Source organism: Apteryx rowi, unplaced genomic scaffold, assembly GCF_003343035.1.
Source record: "Apteryx rowi isolate R43461 unplaced genomic scaffold, aptRow1 scaffold_123, whole genome shotgun sequence".
NCBI lineage: Eukaryota > Metazoa > Chordata > Aves > Apterygiformes > Apterygidae > Apteryx > Apteryx rowi.
This window is the reverse complement of record NW_020447453.1, coordinates 2,079,512-2,093,853: the sequence shown is the minus strand read 5'-3', so window position 1 is coordinate 2,093,853 and position 14,342 is coordinate 2,079,512. Positions and strand designations below refer to the sequence as shown.

The following is a 14,342-nucleotide window of genomic DNA, read 5'->3' as shown; positions in this document are numbered from 1 at the left end:
GCCTATGTGATTATGGCTGTATTCAGTGTTAGTGCTAGCTGATAACATGCTATAGATAGACTGTGCTTCTCATTCTTTCTAAGCATTACAGCCATAGTAACTGTGTGTCATATAGCATTCATTTTACTTTTTCAAAAGGAAATTGTCTGCTGATTTTCAGTTGTCAAAGAGCTTTTCATTTTTAAACGTAAACACAGACTTGTCCTAGTCATTGGCAGTTCCAGATGGTCTAAAAACTCTTGGTCTCTCTCTTACTGTGTGTTCAGACGTGCTTTCTTGAATATCTTTCTTTATGGTTGTGTAGTTAAAATATATCTATCAGAGCTGATTAGCTGATGAGCAGAGTGAGGCAAACTGACTCTGAATAGTAGCTTAGACTAAAACTTTGGCTGTCTGGCTAGTAAACTGGCAATTGTCCCACTGATAACTCCCTTCTTCCCAGTTCAATTAAATGTGTGAATGTGTGTATGGGGAAAATCCGATTCTGCTGCAGGCCTAGTGATAATCAAAATCAGCAGTTAATGAATTCTTTGCGTTCCTTATTATTATGAAAATCTCATTCTTTCTCCAAACATTTATATGGCTTATCACTCTTGCATCCCCACAGCTTTTTTTTAAAAGTTGCAGTGGAAAACCTACTGTGCTGCATATTAATAGCAGCCTGAGAAAAATCTTTTTAGGTTTTTACAGCCAAGGGATTTTTATAGCATTTCTGAAATATCTTATAGCTGCATACCAGCTTTGTGATGTATTAATAGCAGCATTTCTTTTGTGCAGAGTGAATTACTGCCATATAAATTTATAATCGTTGTTACAGTGCAGGCAGAAGAATTTCAAAACAGCTACTCAACTGAAAATTCTTGCACTTCATTCACACACCATTCAAGAAGAGACTAAAGAGGGAAGATTGTGAAATGTGGAAAAGGATTAAAGTCTGACAGGGAAGAGATGAGAACCAAGCACAGGATCACTTGGGTCCGAAACACATGGTAATGGAGAACATTTTTCAGAGGAAAGAAACTGCAGGAGGAGAGGCAGAAGGAACAAAGGGTGCTCCTGGCCTGTGGTAGCACAACGAGACAATGTCAGCTACTTATGTAGGTGCACAGTAGCCATTTCTCACTGTACACACACACTCAGTTTATGAGAACATAATAAGCTACAGCCAGGGTCCACCACTGCTGTGAATTGTCTAGAAGCATAGATCGAGCAGCAGTCTATACCATATTCCACATTTTGTAATTGCCAAAGGTATTGTCTTCCAGAAAAGACCTTCTGAAAATAGCCATCTAATCATAGGTTTTGCAGTGTCCTGAAACTCAACAAAATCTTTTCTGAACAGTTGAGAAGCATGTTCCTAAGTGGACTAAGGGGGTGCTCTGTCTCCTTTAAAGAAATGAAGGAAGTGCAAGTTTCATTAGTGAGTTGATCACTAATCTCAAATGTGGCAGACCAGGCTGGGGAGAGAGGCAGTACCTGACCATATTGTAAAGGTTTACAGGCCCCCTCCTTTCCCTCCCTTACTACTGCTGCCAAAATCAATCAGACTTGTGAGGAAATACTCTGTACCTGCTGTATGTAGTTGTTAAAAGATGTAACTTTTGGACTAGAACCTTTTATTTTCAGAATAGTAAAGTATTATTAAACATCAGCCAAAGTTCTTTTTGCATTGAAATTTGGCTTTCTGTCCCCAGCTGATTCTGGATAGAGCTGTTTGGTGGAAGGTCAGCCAAGGTTATTGACTGCTTTTATTAATCATTCATATATATTCAAGTATATATATATATAAATAATATATATATTAGATAGCAATGGTTTTTGAACGGAGCCTCTGCTAGCATAATTTAATATATAATAAAGTCAACTATTTACCCTCAGCCTCTTAGTTCGGTTATTATTTATGTAGATGAAGCTGACACATGATGGGAATGGCAACTATGTTCCAGGGTATACGTGCTGGGAATGGCCAATATGCCTGAAACTGTAGTATCTTTACAGGACATTGTCGCTAAAACTGTATTTGATAAACATTCAAGCCACTTCTGTTCTTTTCTTTGCCATTGTTTTGTCTGGTTTGCATCAGCAGCTTCCCCTTGCCCATGACTCTGTGGTGCTGCAGCCACCACGTAGCAACAATACCAAAGGCCTCTTGATCTTCCATTACTTACTTTCTCCTTCTTTTGGCAAAGAAATTCCCTCTTTGTGGGCCTGCTGCCTGCCTGTGTTATCGCTATCCCTTGTGCTCAACTCAGAGCAACAGCAAGTGGGTACCGAATGCAGGTCTGAAACGGTTTAGCTGTTGAAAGTATGAGCCTATGTCAAGGATAGGACAGAAGTAGGTCCCATGCACTTAATCTGAAGGGATTCCTGTTCTTCATCTGCCTTCAATTCTGTCTAAAACGTGGGCCTCACACCTCTGGCAAAAGTGTTCAATCCTGACCTGTAGTTTCATTTGCTGGGTCATTCTACTTAACTGAATTGAAGTAAACTAGTGAACTGGGGAGAGTAGCAATAGCTTAATTACTTCTAATGTCACAGTAGCCTTTACCTGCAGCATTGCATTGGCACTAGGTGCTAATCAGGCTTTTCCAGTGTTCTGACCCGGCTTGCACTGGAATCCCTACAGTTTTTCTGCTGTTTCACAGAACCTCTTTTAAAGTTTTGAAATTGTTTGCAAGTTGACTTCAAAAGTTACAGCATTAAAAGACAAACAAGAAGTGCTATCTAGCTAAATGCTACAAATGCTTGGCAGCAATCTCTTCTAGTTATTTGAGTGATCCATTGTGATTTTCTGAATATTTTCTATCCCTAGTGGTAGAATAGCTTGTTCTTTCGGAGGCAGGGGTCAAATTTATTCCTAAGCCCCGGGAAATTCAGGCATGCAATACAAAATTACTTAAATTAAAGGGGCAGATAATAGGCTTTAAAACTTTTTTATTTGTCTTTACAATGAAATAGTAACACTTCCAGAATACTGAAATCTTAAATTTACATCTGGTGAAATTTTTTGTTTCCTGTTATTTAAATTATAAAATTATCTGTATTGATTTTAGGATTTACTTAAATGATGATAGTTTAATTTTTTTTGAGAGAGAGATTGCTTTAAAGAAAGACTATCTGCTGTGGTTCAGCAACGTAATTTCCAAGTATAAATAGCACTCAACCTGTCCATTAATCTCAGTCCTGATCTGCTTATATTCATCTGATACTGATGCTTATTACAATCATGGTTTGTCTCTGAGCAGACACATTCATTTAGGATTAAGCTTGGACAACTAACCTAATTCTCTCTTGTAACTTAATTCAGGGTTTGTGTGTAGATTCATCATGAAATAGATAATTCTTTTACCTTCTAACATTTAATAAATTAATATCAGTGTATTTTGAAAATGTCATCTGTATCTTATGTTTTTGGGACATACTGAGTTTGTTTGGAATAGCTTTTAGATTTGCCTCTATATATCTCCATTAATACCCATTTTTGAGTTTCTACCCTACCCCAGTCTCTCCGTATATGGGGTTGTATTTTTTTAAATGTAATTTCAGTTCACATATTCACTAGATTACATTATGGAAGTTTTTTTTAAACTTTTTCTTAGAAAGTTCTGATAGAGTATCCTAAAAAATCAAGTATAAGCACACCTATCAAATTCCATTAAGTATAAAAAACAGTATGGGTAAAAGATGTACATAAACTTTGTACTGATCTCATCCACTTGGACAAGAGAAAGATTGGTTCTTGTCTTGTTTTTCAGTCTACTTGACATCTTGGAACAATGATTTAGTTCTCAGGTTTTCAGACAGGTTTTGTCTCATCGTTTTCACTCTACAAGAGCTCTGTAGAATTAGAGAGTGTATACAGATGTAAATCAGTGTGGCTGCTTTTAGCATGAATGTGCAAAACTATACATGCAATCAAAAACAGACCTGGAAATGAAGCACGAGAAAAATAAGACCTGTTTCCAGGTCTTTGCCATGATTTTGTTAATTCCATCAAGCTGTTTGTAGTTATTAAAAGACATTCATCTATATTACCCATTGGCTGCTACCATTTATATGACATGAAAGAGATCAGGTTCAGTCTAGTTGGTTTTGCCAATTAATGCTCAAAGAATATTACCATGTTTAAACTGCTAGTTTGCTGATGCAGTACAGAGCACAGAAGAAATCCTTCTAATAGGAGCTTTTGTTATAGTAATGCCAACAGCAAGGGAAAATATTCAGATTATTTTCCTGGTGACAGAGGCTGCTGCTGTTTGGAAAAACTGTATTACACCATCTGTTTCCTTCTGATTGCACAGCACCATAGTCATTGTTGTGATTAATTTCTTTGCTTCTAGGCACAAATTCGAGTGCTTGAAAGAAGATTAAAAGCTAGTTTTACGGACAGGGATGTAGCTAATGGCCAGCTTTCAGCAGGATTTTGTGTACTTAACAACTTTACAACTCAAGTCATCGATCTTTTGCGTGCATTAGACACATGAAGAAGGCAAGGAGAAGGTCTTTTTGCTTTAGTGTAATAATCCCCTACATGAATTGTTGGTGAGATTTCAACCATGCACCATTAGTGTCACCGCACACTCGAACACCCTGAGTACAAAGAGTCACTTTTCTGGCTGGTGGCTCAGCTGCGGAAAGAAAACTTGTAGCTTCATTAGTCTTCCTCTTAATTGCCAGACTGGTGCCTTCGGTCACGAGGCCGGTGTGCCCCAAAAGCCCTGAATGCGCAGGAGGCTGGCAGGTAGGACAGTGCGGGGAGCTGGCAATCTGCGGCACGCATTGCCTGGTCACGTTTGGTGCCTCCACCTAGAAACCGAGCAGCAAGGAGCAAGTTGCACTGTTGTCTCTGCGGATGTTATTGTTTCACTGTGTCTGAACTACTTCTTTGTGTCCCTGAGTGATGAGCAGCTGAAGAAAACGTGGAATTTTGTCAGATATTGATGTTACGGTTTCACTGCCTTATTTCAATTCCATTCTCTTTCGTTTGAACCCTGAATATATAGTACAGGGGAAGTGTGCATCATGGTGGTTTTCCACCAAGCTATTACCTTCCTTCCTTTTATTTCCTCTATTACTTAAATAAGCTTGGTAGACCTTTGATCCAGGATTAGTAGCACAGCTACGTTATGCAGTGGTCCATACGTTTATTATAACGAATTTAGAAGGGAAGTGATACTTGCACAAAATGTGTCAATTCTGGTTTATTTTTATGTCTTTTCTTGATCATTCCGTTTTAAGATTGTCACATTAGCCTGTGATAAAAGTTTAACAATTTCAAGATAAAACTAACGGTTCTGCTCTGTTAGCAAGGTAAATTCAAGCTGGTATTTTGTAGGAAGTTATTTAATATTTGTTTCCATGTCACTTCAGTAAAGGTTGATAGTTTTAATTTGCTTTCAGAACACCAATAGTTGGTACCTCGCATTTCAGAACACTACTTCAGTTTGATGTGTGTGATGGTACATATTGGGGTTATGGTGGATCTGTAGCCATACAGGACATAGTTAAACAGAATTGAGAGGAAAATGTTGACTGCCAAGTAAAGCAGTATTATCAGTTTCCTCTCTCTCCTGCATTGAAAGATACAGGGGGAGCAGACAGTTTCCTGATATGTTTTAAGAAAGCCTGGGATTCATTTCCCCTCCCTTCCTTCCTATTAGTTGTTTGTTAACTCCCAGGACGATTCAAGTCTTTCTGCTTGCATATTCTGGAAACTTACTTTGCCTTCGAGGGGGCTGTTCTCTGCTGTGCAAACTCAAGGAGAGGAAGAAGAGCAGATGATAAAACTCTGACTTAGAGTAGATTAACAGAAGGGTAGTTTTTAATTGACTGCATTGTAGTGGCACCAGTATTTTCTTTAAATCTGCTGGCATGAGCATAGTGCTGGCCCATGTGGAGTACAAGATGCTTCGAACACTGAAATAGGAAATGCAGCAAGTGTCAGCATTAGATTTCTGCCTGTCCGAGTGCTGATTTGTGAGCTTATGAGAAAGACCTTCAACCGCCCTTCTAAACCTAGGATGTCTCTTTGCAACTACTGAACATCTCCTCATGTTAATGAGAAGGATGTGAAGACCGAGCCAATAGGAGAAGTCACTTGGAATGAAAAACAACTGTGGAACGCTCTGTGTGGTTGATCTGAACTAACACGCTGGATGTTTTGTGGGGGATTTTTTTTTTCAGTGAAAACAGCATAGGGTTGTTTCAAATGGCTACAGTTCTTTTGGATGAAACATTGAAAAATACACAGTTTTACACTTATTTTGAAGATTTCATTTGCTAGTCTGACCTGCCTGTGTGAGTAGCTGCGCCTTCTTTATTTGTACTACTCACACCAGAGACAAGAAAACAGACTGTAATGTGTAGCAAGATGTTGTACCTTCTGTGTGAGGTATACTAGAAAGCGTGAGGATCTTTTAGCTTTGTTTAGAAGCTTGCCCTTTTCTGTCCATTAAGTACAACTGATTTTTCTTTTTTCTTTGCAGTAAAACCAGGTATTGGTGTCTGAGGAAAAGCACATCTGATACAAATAACTGAACTGTACCTGTTTCCAGGTCTTTAAATCTCTGTCATTTTTTTTTCTTTTTTTGATAGTGTTTGAATTGGTCAAAGAAACTTTGTGTTCCATTGACATTAAAAAACAAAATCGCAATATCTTTCCGTGCATCAGAAGATTACAATTCAGAAGAGCTGATTTTTTTCCTTTGGTGAATAACTTGGTGAAGATACAGGGATACACATCCATGTCTCAACGCTGCTTTTTAAGAGAAGGACATGAAAGTCATTTTAGGATCCTACCAAGAGTCAGCCAAATCCTTCATGGCAGAAGGCATTCACGAAATAATCCACGCCAAACATGCTCTGGTGAGGTGACTATATAGGTGATCCTATATTGTAATTTATATCTACAAAGAGTGTTTGCACTTAAATTTGAGTAGCACGTGAGGTGAATATGAGCAGTAAGCAGCCTAGTATTGGAGTTACTTATTTGTTCAGCTGTGATGATTCTTGCAGGAACTAGTATTTTCTCTCAAAGTATTCTCATGTTAGGATCCAGTGACTGTTACAGTTGAAAAAAAATGTTTATCCGTATTATATATTATTCATGGATAGTGATTACTCTCAGTCATCTGTACTTGGAGAAGGAAAACATATGTGCATGCAATTCTGGTTTTCCAAGCAGTTCCAGGTGTATGATAATATCTGACAAATACAGATTTGCATGCTTTACATCAAATTCCCTTCCATACTCATTTTTAAAAGAACTTCATTAAATGCTCCACTCTTAAAAATATAATTAATTACACTAAAAAAATATTTTAAACTGTACTGACAAAATCAGGAAGTTCTGCTCTCTGAGGGTAATGTACTAAATTTAAGACTAGCCACCAGTTATTCAACCAGAAGTCTTGCTTCACACAGTATGTGGTATACCAGTATGTTAGTGTTACTCAAAGTGATCTTTGTGTTTAGTAAAGCTACATTTTTTTGGAGTTTTTCACTGAAATAGATTAACCCTGGCTGGCTGACATGAGCTGAAGCAGATTTTTTGATAATTAATTAATCCTTTCTTACAATGACCTAGTACTGTGGAGAAAAAAGAAAGATTTTGTTTGTTTCTTTTTATATTTACTTAGTAAATATAGTAAATATATATTTTTCAAGGCTTTTGAACATTTCTTCTTTACTTTTGACACTTGTTCTTCGAAAAAAATTAGGAAAAGGAAAATGCATCTCTGGTGGTTCTTTTTGCTCACATTTTCTTTTATACTGTCCTCACTGAGTCTTCTGTCATCTATTTTGTTTGAAATGAAGATCATAGCTTTTCTTTCTTTGTTGTTTTTTTTGATAGCTTCAGAAATGTAAAGCTCTCACTTTTCCTAACTTATCAGTTCTGGGTGTTCTTGAGGCCAGGGTTTCGTGCCTATAGGAGTGCTAGCTAATACATTACCAAAATTTAACAAGTAATTCCATTCAGCTCAGATGAAAGGTGTGATGTTAATTGCTAATAATCACAATAAAGAAAAGTCAGAAAAAAAATTGTTGTGTTTTAAATACATGAGATGCAGTCTTACAAAATAAAACAAAACCTCCTCAAATTTCAGTCTTACTTTTATTTGGGATTCAACCATCACTTCCTAGTAATCACATTGTAGTCGTTTGTGTAAATTCAAAGTGTAGCCATAAAAGCTGCTACTTGTATCAGGGTTTTTTTTTTAACATTTATGCAGTTCTGAATTTTGGGCACCTGCTGGCCATTCATGAATGAAATGGGGCTAATCCCAAGTGTAGGCAAAGCCTTGACTGCATGGGAGAAAACTCAAATATATTGGACATGTTCTAATGTATTAATTATCCTTTTTAGCCTAATTTCTTTCAGATTCTGATCCTTTACATAAATCTTGAAATGCTGTATAATCATCTTTTACTTATAGTATCCTTTTACTACATGTATAGATAGGTATGGTCAGAAAAATATCTGTTTCTCTTGGAAACTGTTTCTCTTGTCTCCCACCCATCCCTATTATTATTCCAAAACTCCATTAGATTGTGCTGCAGTCTTTCTTTTTGAAGTCTTCAAGTAAGCTAAAATGCAGTTTCCTTTCCTTCCTGTTACCCATTTTATGTTGACAGTAGGAAAGCAATTATATGGTTCTACTTTTAACCTTATGTATCCAGTAAGAATTATTCCATTGTTTTTGGTCAAAGACACTTTGTGGGCTTTTGCACTGATAAGAGTTTTACCACCTTTTTGGTGGCAGCCCTTAAATAGCATTCAGAGTTTCAGACAAAAAGTTATGCAGTATGTGGATCAAGATTTTAGATTATGGAACATGAAAGATAGTGCAATCTAGGAACATTTCTATCCTTTAGCTGCACTAGGTAAAATTAAAGTTTTGGCAAACATTTATTTATAAAGTAAATTTACTTGTGATTCTGTGAATCCCACGATGTACAAATCCCTTTTCTTCCCATGACAAAATTAAGCCGCTCAATCCTGTTGTCCCCAAATCCCACAAAGCCTTGTTCTCATTTCTTTAGCATCTCTGAAAATTGCTGAGAGCAGTTTTGGTTTCCGTCACTTCAGTCTTTCCCCACACATTAAAAGAACTATAGAAATCTTTATGTGAATAATGAATGTCATAGTTCATGTATTTGATTTTGCATTCCCTTATATATATGTAAATAAGGGAAGCTGTGCTGGCTCCCAGAGTCTGTATGCTTCATCAAATCTGTCAAATTTCTCTCTTGCTTTTCATTTTAACAAAGAAGAGAATATTTGCTTATATGTTATGGACAGGTGGGTCTGTCCTCTTTGGCCTGATCGTCCTTCCTCTGTGCTCTGCAAGTGGGAAACTGCAGGTGTCCTTTCCCCAGAGGTGGCCATGTTGCCTTTATCTCCTTGCATTGCTTGAGCCCTCACTGTATATTTGCTGTATTTTTTGCTGTATATTTCACTGTATATTTGCTCTTTGGAACATAAAGATTTGGGATATAGTGCTGTATGGCACCCTCCACTTGTCATCTCCCACTGCGCTGGAAGGGGGCTAAGAGCAGGCCATCTGTTGAGATTCTCCTCTTCTCTGTCTTTCTCTAAGCAAGAAGGAACTGTAGGTCAGCTTGAATCAAGATCTGTAAAACTTTCTGAAGTGGAGGCTCCAGAGACATCCATCTTCAGTCTGTGCGGTGGTTAGTAGGGACTGTGAGCATCTTTGGATACAGCCTGCAGTCTGCATCTTTTCGCACTGGATTCAGGTTGATGAAGAAGACTGAAGCTCTTTGGCAGTCTGCTCTCCTGTGTACTCTTCAGGCAGGTAGTGAATGAAGAGACAGTCCATGTCCTGGGGTCCTTCCAATCTAAACGAGTAAGTTCTCTGACAAGTTACAGTCAGGCAGCACTGTAACATGGATATCTCATACTAATATACTTGCTGTAGTGAAAAAGTCTGACAAAACCAGGTTAATCCACAGCCTGGGCAGTTCACCACAGATAATGAAGAGGAGCCTAGAAGAAGCACACTCGTACATCTGCGTCAGCTGAGGGGATGGAGATGTGGTGCATCTCTTCCCGGGTTCATATGAGTATTCATGCTGGGTATTGGGCTTTCCTGTGTGGGAAGAGTGTGTGACCTATAACTCACAAGCAGGATAGCAAAATATATGGATGCAGGAAATGTCAGACAGAACAGACATCAGATTGAATATATGAACATAGTGTGGGCAGACATACCTATGTACCTGAAGGCTTCAGTATAGCCAAAGCCTGCCTGGAACGTGGGTAAATACTAATGATTCTGGTCAGTGTTAAAGGCTTTGCCACTACAACTTCATTACTGTTATTCCCCGTGCTAGCTTGGTCTGCGCTTTTAGGACTGTGTTTACTCTTGCTGCAGTCACACCTTCATTTGCTGGCTGGATAAACATGTGCTGAAAAGGGACTTACTTGAGATTTGGAGCTTCCATATTTGAGCCTTCCATTAGCTGCCCAGCTGGAAATGTCTTCGTGTTGTTTTCTAGAAAAAAGTTGGACAAGAGAGTTGAGTGTGGCTCCATAGGAAAGGTGACGAACTGCACTGAAATGTTAAAATGAGGAGTGGGCAATTCAATACAAGTACTTCCAGATGAAGAGTGTTTTGAATGTCTCAGTGAAAAGCAATTTTGCTCAGCCTTGTTAAAGTCTAACATAAGTGAAAAAGTGTTCAGGGCCTGCACCTATAGCCTAGCTTGCTGTATCAGACCCTGGCTGTATCTGCAGTCTGTAAACAGTCAGGGTGGGGACATGAGGGGAGGACTTTATAATTAAAGAGATAATTACAAGAACAGTGGAGTTATTGGAGGAAAATATATTTGTAAAGTCATCTTGTGCCACCTGCTGCGTTTATGGAACAAAGTTCAGTTAATGCGAGAGCTCTTATCGTTTCACGGGAGCTTGTTCGAAACGGAGGAAGGGAAAAGTGGAAAATTTTTTTCTGTGATGATTTCCACTCGTGATGAACCACAGAAGAATTTCTGTAGCAGAAATGAAGAGCTATTATTTTTTCTCAGAGTGGTGTTCATGGTTGCATTTTGTGGCTCAGGGTAAGTTGACTTAACTTTATAATAACTACTTGATCTCGTAAATGTAAACGAACTGTGCAGCCTGCTTAGTCAGGGGTGTTTAAGGTGTGTAACTGGCGTAACTGTGTAACTGTGTAACTGGAAAGGCTGAGAGAGCTGGGCCTGTTTAGCTTGGAGAAGAGAAGGCTAAGAGGAGATCTTATCAATGTGTATAAGTATCTGAAGGGAGGGTGTCGAGAGGATGGGGCCAGACTCTTTTCAGTGGTGCCGAGTGACAGGACGCGAGGCAACGGGCACAAACTGAAACACAGGAAGTCCCATCTGAACATGAGGAAAAACTTCTCTACTGTGAGGGTGACAGAGCACTGGAACAGGTTGCCCAGAGAGGTTGTGGAGTCTCCTTCTCTGGAGATATTCAAAACGCGCCTGGATGCAATCCTGTGCAATGTGCTCTAGGTGACCCTGCTTGAGCAGGGGGGTTGGACTAGATGATCTCCAGAGGTCCCTTCCAACCTCAGCGATTCTGTGATTCTGTGAAAGGAGAAATATATAAAATTGATCACATTAACAACAGCTTTTTTAGATTAGTCCCACTTACAATGATAAGACCTCTGAAATCACTTACTATTTCCCATTTCTTATATGAAAAAGCTATTTGGATCGCTTTTGAAATAACATAGAATTATAATATTATAAGGACAATGTTATTAAAATTAATATATACAAAATTTTGATGCCTTACTCAATTTGTAGAAAAAAAGATGATAGTTCTACAGTTTTGTGCATAACAATGAAGGAATATGTAAACTTTGGGGTATTGACTTCCAGGCTGCCATTTTTATTCACCCTGCTGATGAGTCCTCCCAGAAAACTGATGCAAAATAGTTATTGGGGTAATGGGTCATATGCTGCTTATCCATTGGATTTTTTTCTTATAATTTAATGGAATATTATAAAAAGTGTCTTTTAAACCCGTGGAAAAGCTAAATAAGTTGTCATTTCTTTTGAGTTGTCCTCCCCCTGTGTAAGGAATATGAATACTACTGTAGCTACACCTGCTCTCTTCTTATGAGAGCTTTTGAGTCCTTCCAGTTAATCATTTAAAATTAATATCACATTTATAAATGTAACCTGCAACTGCTCTTAAAAAGATGAAAGAGAGGGAAAAAAAAAACCCAAGCCCTGGAATTAGGGGCAGTATGGGTTATACGTATCAGGAAGAAATGCAAGAGGAACTTGCCCACAGGCCTGTGTTCCGATAGATCCATTGACTGAACTCCCTGAGCCTGCTCCCTTTCCCCTTGGACCACTCGAACCTCTGTCTTTGATTTTCCCTTTTTTCCCCTGTTTACTAAGATGTTAGCTATCTATGAATGTTCTCACAAGGAACAGAGCTTTTAAATGGATTAAGGTTGTCCGACATGAAAGGTAACCCATGCAAATGGAGAAACAATGTAAAAAAATGCTTTAGTCATTGTATACATGAAAAATGAATCCTCAGGAAACAGAATTGGACTGATTGTGCTTGCATCTCTGGAAATGGGAAAAAAAGTCTTCCTAACCACCAGTGCTGTTTTAAATTCCTACTTAATTAGAGGCACTAGTGTATATGGCATTAATGCTACAGTACGGGATGAGTTAGTAGGAAGTTATGTTTTTCCTGCTTTCATGGCTGTTGAAGAAAATGAGCCCTTATGTGGAAAGGAAATTTAAAAGGATAATGCAATAGTGGGGGAAAAAAGCACTTACTGATTCCTCGATGAATAAGTAGAGATATTTTACTTCAATAATTTAGGGCAGAAGTTACTTGCTATTCTTACAACATGTCTTTGCTTTTCCGTATGGAGAATTGTCAACAATAAGGTATTTACTCACTGGGCAGATCCAGTCCTGGAGCCACAATGTCATTTTATTTCCTCCCTTTATCTTCTGTGCTTTTTTTTAAGATGTTTGCCATCTCATGCTGTTGCAATCCATTTTGCTGTCCTAAGTCAGGCTTAAGAAGATGTCCTGTACCACTTCCTTTTACTGTGATACAAACAGTGCTTAACAAAATCCCACATGACTGTGAAATTAACCTCAAAGGTTAAACTAACCTGAAAAAGTTGAACATACATGGCCTCTTGTTAAAGCAAGCTGAGTTAAAAGGAGCCAGCTTTACTGTAAGATTTCCAATACTTCCTGATTGAAACTAGATCTTTTTTCTTCTATTTCAGTAACACTACCTCTTTTTCCAAAGCGGGAAGTGAAGATCAACACAACTTTTGTGTGTTTCGTTTCTTATTCAGTGATTTAAAAAAAAAATCCAAAAGAGATTCTGTTTTAGTCAGCGGTGAATGTAACGTCACACACAACTTCGATTTCAAGTGTGCCATGGAAAATCCCTGAATCTTGTTGGTCAGTGCTTTATTCTAAAATTAATGGACAAGGCCTGGTGGTTGTCTTAGTTTTTGTATCTGCTTACTATTCTTTAGTATCTTTCAGCAGTCTTTGATAGCATTGACAGCGAGAATTTGTCAACTTAGCCTGCAAGTCTGGGTGAATGACATGGCTTTTGAATAGTTTAATTCTTTCCTTTTGGAGGGAGGCCAGAGAACTACTGGGAGTTTATTGGAGCCTACAGGAATCTTTTGGAGGAATCTTTTCTGCTTGTTATGCCCTCTCTTCCCTCACAGGTGAATGTGAGAGCTTTCCACCTGCCCTGTCATCAGCATGCAGTCACTTTCAGCCCAATCTTACTATTTTTGTCACACTTATGTTTATCTCTGATTTCCAAGCTTTTAGACAGTTTTAGAACTCTGGTAAAGTAGAGGCCACAAAAAAAGCTAGTCCTTGGGAGCAAGTTAGAAGAGGATCTTGAAGAGGATAGTGGGAATAGTTCACAGTTTTCTTTTACTAAGGAGTTTTGTCCACTTAGCAAACACTTAAGAATTGGTGGGGCAGTCAGGAAGGAAGTTATATTTGTGAATGATCCAGGAATCTCAGATATGAGTGGGTAGTCAAGCATATACTTTAAAAATTGTGAATAGTACAATTCAGGGGACAATTTGATTTATTTTTACAGCAATTGTTGTTGTTTGTGAATCACACTGCAGTAAACTAGTGTGGCTGGGACTGCAGTCTAAAAATCATTAGGAGTTCCAGGTGGACAGTCTTAACACAGTTGCTTAGTTGCATTAGTCACAAGTAATTCTCTAAATGAGTCTACCTTCTGATTTACTTCTCTGAGAAATCACCTAAAAAGTCTCTGCAGTATGTGAGATACATCTCATGTGAATAGGTGT

The 14,342-nt window shown here is 38.3% G+C and overlaps 1 protein-coding gene across 4 annotated transcripts in view; it reads left to right on the top strand.

Moving 5' to 3' along the window:
• MCF2L (MCF.2 cell line derived transforming sequence like) overlaps positions 1-14,342 on the top strand; it is a 163,591-nt gene that overhangs the window by 44,847 nt on the left and 104,402 nt on the right. The window lies entirely within an intron of this gene.